This window comes from Sminthopsis crassicaudata, chromosome 6 (assembly GCF_048593235.1).
Source record: "Sminthopsis crassicaudata isolate SCR6 chromosome 6, ASM4859323v1, whole genome shotgun sequence".
Lineage (NCBI taxonomy): Eukaryota > Metazoa > Chordata > Mammalia > Dasyuromorphia > Dasyuridae > Sminthopsis > Sminthopsis crassicaudata.
In genome coordinates, this window is record NC_133622.1 from 207,675,651 (window position 1) to 207,683,983 (window position 8,333).

The 8,333-nt window shown below is 40.7% G+C and overlaps 1 long non-coding RNA gene across 2 annotated transcripts; it reads left to right on the forward strand.

Annotated features, from left to right (window-relative positions):
• The first annotated feature begins 2,107 nt into the window (after positions 1 to 2,107).
• Positions 2,108 to 7,475, forward strand: LOC141545717 (uncharacterized). Of its 2 annotated transcripts, XR_012483127.1 has the most exons (3): positions 2,108 to 2,655; positions 4,243 to 4,308; positions 7,109 to 7,475. It is a non-coding gene; the product is annotated as an uncharacterized LOC141545717 (long non-coding RNA). The 2 variants fall into 2 exon arrangements; XR_012483126.1 differs by lacking the exon at positions 4,243 to 4,308.
• Positions 7,476 to 8,333: the final 858 nt, after the last annotated feature.

Genomic DNA, 8,333 nt, shown 5'->3' on the forward strand with positions numbered 1-8,333 from the left:
AATCTGTATAATATACAAAGTGACAGAGGCAAAAGTTCCAGTGTTCCAGCTCCTCTGGTCCCAGTCACAAATGGAGTATTTTGTTCAGGTCTAGATAATGACCTTTGAGTAGGGACACTGACAAGCTGGATGGCATTCAAAGGGGAGCAACCAAGATGGTAAATGGACTGGAAAGCATGTCATGCCCAGATCTCTTGAAGGCCCTGGAGTGGCCTAGCTTGGAGAATGTTTAGTTGAGACATAATCACTGTTGTCAAATATCTGAAAAGCTGTCATGTGGAAAAATGAATTATACTTGTCCTGCATTGCTCCAGATGGCCAAACCGAGGAGCAATAAATAAGTTTTAGTTTCAGAGAGGAAGAATTTATCTCAATATAAGAGGCAGCTCAGTATTGCAGAGAATAGAGCACTGAATTGGGGTCAGGAGGCTTCAGATTCAGCCTTAAACATTTACTAGCTGAAATTTTGGGCAAGTAATTTAATTTCTGTCTGCCTCAGTTTCCTCATCTGTAAAACAGGTGTGATAACAGAACTTACCTTCCAGGGTTGTTGTAAGGATAGAATGAGATAATATTGAGTGCTTTGCAAATGCTCTGTAAATGTATAATTATTTTGAAATGAAAAGATTTTCAACAATTATGGATAATTTGCTTCTGAAAAAAATTGGGTTGCCCATAGATTCAAAGAGGTCCTGTCAAGATTATTGTCAAGGCAAATTAAATGGTGAAGTGGAGACATCCCTGGGCCTGACATCAGGAAAACCTGAGTTCATATCTGGCTTCAGATATATCTGACTTAATGGATTCTGGGCAAGTCATTTAATTTCTACTTATCTCAATTTATTTAACTATAAAAAAAACTGTAAAAAATATCCAATAAGATATTTGTAAAGTGCTTAGCACAATGCCTGAAAAACATAAGGTAGTCAATAAATACATCCCTCCCTTCTTCCTTCCTCTCTCCATCTCTCTCTGTCTCTGTCTCTCCCCTTTTTCTTCCTTCCTTCCTTCCTCTCCTTCTTTTTCTTTATTACTTCCTTTCTGTCTTTCTCCTTCCTTCCTTCTTTCCTTTCTTTTTTTCTTTCTTCTTTTCTTCCTTCCTGCCTTCCTTTTTGTCTTTCTTTCAAGGACTCCTTCAATGAATCTGAATTATGTCTTAAGATCCTTCCCTTATTCCCTTGGGATCATAGAGCTAGATCTGAAAGAGACTTCAAAGATCATCTTGTCCATTCTCCTCATTCACAGATGAAGAAACTGCTACCCAGTGCGTTTAAGTGACTTTCCTAAGCTAGTAAATAAGCACTGGGATTTAGACCCCAGTTCTCTCCCTCCAGAGCTAGGGTACCATGCCTCCTCTCTGAGATTCAATGACTTATTATTGTCATCAACAATGAGAATAAGCACATTTTGAGAAACTTTCCCATCAGGACTCCCTATACACAGCATGTCCTGCATCCCCCATCAATCACAAGGTACAATATTTGAGGGTCCAGTACAACTGGATTTAGGAGCCACGTGTGCCAATCCAGGTTCAGCTAGTAGGCTGGAGCCATTCCAAATCCAAATGTACTTCCTGAGAAGGGATATGAGTTGGGACTCCAGTTTCCATTGTCTAGAGTTGGGGATCTGGTGGAGTTGGAGATGGGGAGATAGGCTCAGCTGGGAATGTATCCAAGAGCATCCTCCTCAGTATCAGCCTCCCCTCCATGTCAGTCACCCAGAGGAAACCACTTCTCATCCTGGAAAAGGCTATGGACAGAGCTCTTCCCGGAGGACCTTGTGGTCCCTGCATTGTTACCATTATGCTCTAATTCCAAGAACTAACTAGCACATGTATTGCTCTCCCCATTTTATACCAGGGAACACTGTGGTTCAGAATGTTACCGTGTCTTGCCTAGAATGACCCTGCCTAGTTAATAGCAAGGCTTGGTGTCCAACCCAGAAATCCCTTACTTTTTGAAAGCCTAGCAGCTAAACAAAGATCTCCTCATTCCTTTCCCCACTCCACTGCCCATCCCACTTCTTTCAGCCAGCATGCCTTCATATTATTTTCACTTGAAAAGGAACGGTTCACTACACACCTCTCAGATTGGCTAAGATAACAGGAAAAGATGATGATGAATGTTGGAGGGGGGTGTGGAAAAACTAATACACTAATACATTGTTGGTCGAATGGTGAACTGATTCAACACTTTTGGAGAGTAATTTGGAACTATGGCCAAAGGGCTATCAAACTGTGCACCCCCTTTGATCCAGCAGTGTTTCTACTGGGCTTGTCTCCCAAAGAGATCTTAAAAGAGGGAAAGGGACCTGTGTGTGCCAAAATATTTGTGGCAGCCCCTTCTGTAGTGGCCAGAAACTGAAAACTGAGAGAAATGGCTGAATAAATTGTGGCATATGAATATTATGGAATATTATTGCTCTGTAAGAAAAGACCAGCAGGATGATTTCAGAAAGGCCTGGAGAGACTTACAGGAACTGATGCTGAGTGAAATGAGCAGAACCAGGAGATCATTATACACTTCAACAACAACACTATACGATGATCAATTCTGATGGACGAGGCTCTTCTTGACAATGAGATGATTCGGGCCAGTCCCAATGGTCTTGTGATGGAGAGTCATCTGTACCCAGAAAGAAGACTGTGAGAACTGAGTAAGGATCACTACATAACATTTTCATTTTTGTTGTTATTGTTTGCTTGCATTTTGTTTTTTTTCTCATTTTTTCCTTTTTGATCTAATTTTTCTTGTACAGCATGATAATTGTGGAAGTAGGTATAGAAAAATTGCACATGTTTAACATTTGCCAGATAGGGGAAGGGATGGGGGAAGGGAGAGAAAAAAAATTAAAACACAAGGTTTTGTAAGGGTGAATGCTGGAAATTATCCATGTATATATTTTGAAAATAAAAATCTTTAATTAAAAAAAGAAAGAAAGAAAAGGAACGGTTCACAGCGATTTTAATCTCAGGGGTCTGATATTTAGGGCTGCTTCCTGCATGCCACTAAACCCCCATTATGAGGGAAGGAAGTGCTTCCAATGCCAGGCCTTCCATTTTACCCATTTTGTTTGATGCCAAGACCACTGTTTCCCTGGAGAGCATGTTCTTTGGATGACATACTGATTAATATGACCCAACGCCCCTTTTTTTGGAGAAGGAGGAGGAGTCTAAAACCCATTATTTCATCTGTGTCAAGCTACTAGTAAGAAAACTCCATCCATCAATGCAGACCAACAACTCCTTCACCATCTAGTCTTAAACTGTTGTCTGAGGAGAGAACAAGATATCAAATTATTTGTCTGGGGTCACACAACCAGCAAGGATCAGTGCCCTCCTAACTCTGAAGCAGCTCTTTATCTATTACACGTCACTGACCTCGCTTTCCACCCAAAGAATTGATTCCTGCTATCCAGTGAGAATTTGCAAAAGTCCATCCTGAGGGTGAGATTTTCAGAGTCAAATGTTGTATACTCAGGATTTCTAAAATTCATGTCAATGAGCGGTTTTTTTTTCTTTGCCTCTGGCTGTGGTTTAGACTTTATTAATTATTCATTCAACCATTCAGCTTTTATGTTTATATGAAGATAGACTATTTTTGTTGCTCTTTCGATTTGTTTGTCTGCCTTTTGTTTGTATTATATTCATTTCCTAACATCCCCCTCCCCTTCTACTTATTCACACACACTTCCCTTGGAACAAAGTTTTTGTTTTTTACATTCAGCAGAGCCAGTGAACATACCTGATGGCCGGACAGCTTATATAAAATCACAAACCCGGCATTCTCCAACAAAAGGAGAAAATTACATATTCTCGTCTTTTTTCCAGAGTTAAGCTTAGTTCAAATGTATTTTCATTTCAACATGCATTTATTAAGCTCCTGCTATATGCAAGTGGTCGTGTTATGTAATAGGGATACAAAAATAAAGTCTGTATCCTTAAAGGATATATATTCTGGGGGCGGCTAGGTGGCGCAGTGGATAGAGCACCAGCCCTGAAGTCAGGAGGACCCGAGTTCAAATCTGGTCTCAGACACTTAACACTTCCCAGCTGTGTGACCCTGGGCAAGTCACTTAACCCCCATTGTCTCAGGGAGGAAAAAATATACCTTCTCCTGGAGGGGGGAACCTCATGTACACAAATGAGGAATTTAGTCATTTCTCTCATGTTTGACTCTTCATGGTGCCATTTGAGGGTTTCTTGGAAGAGATACTGAAGTGATTTCCCATCTCTTTCTCCAGCTCATTTTACAAAGGAGGAAACAGAGGCAAACAGGGTTAAGTGATTTGCCGAGGGTCACACAGCTGGTAAGTGTCTGAGGTCACATTTGAAATCATTTTTGTGCCATCTACCCATCTACCTATCAAAATGAATCTGGATTCAGATATTTGAAGGATATTTTTCATTTGGATCTCTTAGGTGTTGCCTACACTTTTCCCAGTGAGAAAAGGGGATGCAGAATGCCTGGCTGGCACGCCACATATGGATAGTCCCAGCAAGGGTTTATCTTCTTTATTTATTTATTTATCTATCTATTTAGTTGTTTATTTATTTGTTCATCCATTCATTTGTCTATTTATTTATTCCCTCATTTATTTGTTTGCTTATTTTTTCCTGAGGCAATTGGGGTTAAGGTTTATCTGATTTATAGAGAAGAAATCCATGACTCTAAGGGCATGCGTAGCTTCATCCAGAACAGGTCATGTCAGATTAGTCACAATTTCATTTCTAATGGGTTAAGGCTTGGGGATGTGGAGTTGTAAAGGACCTCAAACGCCATTCAATCTAAGCCCTTTATTTTACAGCTGAGGAAACCAAGCCTATGGAAATCAAATCACTTGCCAACATCACCTAGGTAGTAAGCAGGGTTTGGACCCAGGTACTCCGACTAGAGTCAGCTCTGTTTCTACATCACATTGCTAGAATACAATCTTCTTGAGCACAGGGATCTTTCCCCCCTAGCTTTGTGCCTGGTATATAAAGCCAATGCTCAATAATAAATGTCTGTGGAATTGAGATTGAATTGTTGGAGGTTCATGGTCTTTAGGAGCCTAGCTTTCCCACCAACTACACACCATTCTTGGAGGCCATATAGCTTAAAACAGTCTTGGTGGTGAAGGTCTGGGTTCAAGACCCACCTCTAATACTTCCTAGCTAGAAGACCAGGCATGTGTCACTCACTGCTACCTCTGCTGAATGGTAAAAGATCGACTGTTACTTCATCCTTTTGACCTGCCCTCTAGCCCACCAAAAGAGATGCAAAAATGGGCAACTTCCACTGGTGGGGGAGCAGCCGGAGCTCTCAGCCTTTCCAACCCCAGAAGGCATATCTTTGAGGTTTTAATGGAGGCTGGGATCTCAGAGCTGAGATAAGACTTCCCAGGACGGGTCCTTCCTTTCACAGCCTCCATCCCTGAGAGCTCAACCCAGGGCAGAGGCTGAGCTGGGGATCCTCCTCGCATTGGCTTTTAATGCTTGTGTGTGTGTGTGTGTGTGTGTGTGTGTGTGTGTGTGTGTGTGTATTAATACTCAATATCAGCCCACACCTGTTGTTCTGGGTGGAGGACTAAACAGTAGAAAATAATCAGGGATTTTAGTGTCCTGTTAGAAAACAAACCCCTGGAGCAAAAAAACAACTTCATTTTCTTCCAAACTCATTACCCAAATCCTCTGGTACCAGTTTTCTAATGGCCCTTAAAGGAAAATGCAAAAAAATAAAATAAAATAAAAATCAACAAAAGGCTAGGAAGTCAATTCAGCTGAATGCTGGAGGTCTGTTAGTCACCCCAGGGTGTGGGAAGTAGGGGGTTGGGATCAGTCATCCATCCTGTTCCCTCCCACTCCTCTTCCCAGCCCTGCCAGACCTGGCCCAGCCCACAGCACAAATCCTAGAGACCTTATATTAGCATATGCAATATCCTGAAACAGAGCCTACTCCAATAACATCTAATAACCTTGGCCTCTAAATAAATCCTATTTTAATAGTTAAAGATACTACATCAGTCCAGCTTTACAATAAACGTATGAGATCATGTTACAAAACTGATTCCCAGAAAAAAAAAAGATTTTCAGAAACACACAACAAACAAAACCCCAAACCACAGTTTACTTCTCCATCTGATTGTCCCTACATGTCAATGACTTCAACTGCAGACATCATTTTTTTTCCTCCCAGTATCCAATTTACAGAACAAAAGGGTCTTTGGGGGGATTTAGTAAAAGGGAAAGTGAATTTCTCCCAATTTAGCCCTCAGCCCTAATTCTCCCATAATTCAAAGCCTGTACAGATGTTACAAGTCATGAGTCTTCATCTGCTAAAATACTAAATGATCAGCACAGGAAAGTGCCTCTGATAGCATGTATTCCTAGTGCCCTTTTACAGAGAGAGAAACTGAGGACAAAAATCCCAGGGTCACACAGCTGGCTATCCAGTACCTTAGACTCCAAAAAAGAGCTTGCTGCATTGGCCTGTGGGAGTATGTTGGTACAGTCTGGTGTACCAAAGAGAAACGGCATGGAATTCAGAATTTCTGGCTTCTAGTCCCAGAGCTTGTTACTCTCCCTTTCTGCGTCTCATTAAACCTATATAATATTTGCTCTCAGTGATCAACAAAAGTCCCATTTAGCACTGATAATCAATACACTTTTGTCTGTTTCCTTTTCTATCTCATGGTCCATAGTTTCTGCGCTTTAGAACACACTGTGTTCTCTCTTTACTTCATAAATGTCACATTGCTACGAAAAAGCTGGAATTATGTTCTAAATCTCTTTGTAGTATCTGCTGAGTATACATGTTCTGATTCTACCCTCTCAGGGCCAGCCAGCCTCATCTACCCCTCTAAGATCTAGGATGCTCTGAGGAGCCTTGGATAGCTTTTTTCTCTGCTGTCATTAGCTCAAACCCCACTTACTATTTCCCCCCACCCACATTTGTTAGAAAGGCCAGGAACTAGTGTACCACGCCCCCTTCCATTTAACCACTTAACATCAATGAGCAATATTTACTTCAAACATATAATAACAAACATTTATCTCAATAACTTTAGGAAATATTTTATTCTATACTACACTAGACTCAACACTTAACTCCCACATTCGTCCCACCAGATGTGACTTGACTGCTGGATGTAGGGCTGGGGTCCCAAAAGTCCCTCCTGGAGCTCTCTCCTCATTCCTCATGGCATCACCATTGGGCTGGCTGCAACACCTGCATCCCAATTCTTGTAGCTGACTCTCTCATGGAAGGAAACGCCACTCCCTGCCCCCAGAACAATAAAAAGATCATAAGAGCCTTTGTCCAGGAGTTCTATGGTTCCTAAGGAAAAGAAAGCTCTTTCTTTCTTCTTGCAAACATAATCTGTCATTGGATCTGTGAAGGAGTCAGTATAGCTCTCCAAATGCAAATGCAGCTAAAGGGAGGAAAGCAAAATTGATGGAGCCTTTTTGGGAGACATTTTCAATTTTATCTATACAGTCACCCCAAAAGATTCCTACTAACCACTGGATTAGCCAACTAGAACCAGTTGCAGAAGGTCCATGAAAACTCCATAATCCTTCAGCATAATTATCAACATAATTCTCCTAGAAACCATCTCCCCAGCAGCCTTCCTATAGAGAAGGCGCATCAATCAAGCAAGCTGATGGAGTCAACCCCTGCACCAAACCACCATTGCACACGCATGAATATATGCATAAATTTGTTATGGTATATTAATGTAATGGATTATTATTGTTCTTATAAAAAATGAAGAGCAGGCAGATTTCAGAAAAACCTGCAAAGACCGACATGAACTGATGCTGAATGAAGTGAGAAGAACAAGAGAATAGTGTACACAGTAACAGCAAAATGATGTGATGATCATCTATGATGGACTCGGCTCTTTTCAGCAATACAGTGATCAAGACAATTCCAGTAGACTTGTATTGGAAAGTGCCATCTGCATCTAGAGGGAGACTCTGGAGACTGAAAATGAATCAAAACATAGTTTTTTCACCTTTCTTTGTTTGTTTGCTTTTTCTTTCTCATGTATTTTCCCTTTGGTTCAATATTTTTTGTACAACATGACAAATATAGAAATATGTTTAAAAGGATTGTACGTATATCCTATATCAGATTGCTTGCTGTCTTGGGGAGTAGGGAGGTAAGGAATGGAGGGAGGAAGAAAAATTTAGAATGCAAAATATTATAAAAATGAATGTTGAAAACTATCTTTACATGTATTTGGAAAAATAAAATATTATTGAAAAAAATAGGTCTAATCCCTTACTAGCTATGTATGTGATCCTGGGCAAGTCATTTAACCCTATTTTCCTAAGTTTATTTATCCATGAA